The sequence below is a fragment of the Otolemur garnettii genome, unplaced genomic scaffold, assembly GCF_000181295.1.
Source record: "Otolemur garnettii isolate 467f Iridium unplaced genomic scaffold, OtoGar3 scaffold00002, whole genome shotgun sequence".
NCBI lineage: Eukaryota > Metazoa > Chordata > Mammalia > Primates > Galagidae > Otolemur > Otolemur garnettii.
This window is the reverse complement of record NW_003852397.1, coordinates 48,000,273-48,001,000: the sequence shown is the minus strand read 5'-3', so window position 1 is coordinate 48,001,000 and position 728 is coordinate 48,000,273.

Below are 728 nucleotides of genomic sequence, written 5' to 3'. Positions count from 1 at the left end.
TGCTTTCAGCCGGTCTGTTTGACCATATTGAGAAGGGGTTAGCAGCTAAAACATTTGCTATTGATTGTGAGGATGATACGAACCATGCAGAAATTTTGTCTGGAGGCAGGAGGAAAGAATTTGCCTCCCTACTTTGCAGCCAACTTGTGTGATCCAGAGCACGTTCCTTCAACTCTGAGAACCTCTTTCCCTTATTTTCTAAACTGACACCAATAGATTTTCACATGACAGGGCAGCTGAAAGGATCATCTGAGATAGCATGACACATAACAGAAGACATGCTTGGGAAGTGGTAGCTGTCTGTATTCCGAGACGTCTGTATGGGATTGTTGCATGGATTCCCCACCAGCTCCAGTTGATAGGGGTGGGGAATCCACGCAGCAGTGGATTAGCAGATAAAATACGGAGGATAAAATGTCTGAGCTGAGACTGGAAGAAAGAATATAGATTAGCCAGATAAAGTTTTTGCTCTTAAGTCGTTTCATTCTTCTTTCATAGAAAAAGAGAAAGTAATCATACCAAGGGAATCAGGGATATTCAATGGGACAAACGGTCTCTTATGATCCTGAAATGAAAGTTGTCATTTAGCACAGTGGAAATACTTTCTAGTTTCATCATTCACTGATTTGCACATGAATTTATTAATAGATTGTTTTCCTCATTCATTCACTCAACAAGCATTTATTGATGGTTTCACAAGTTGAGTTTTCTTGGAGGAGACACTGAAA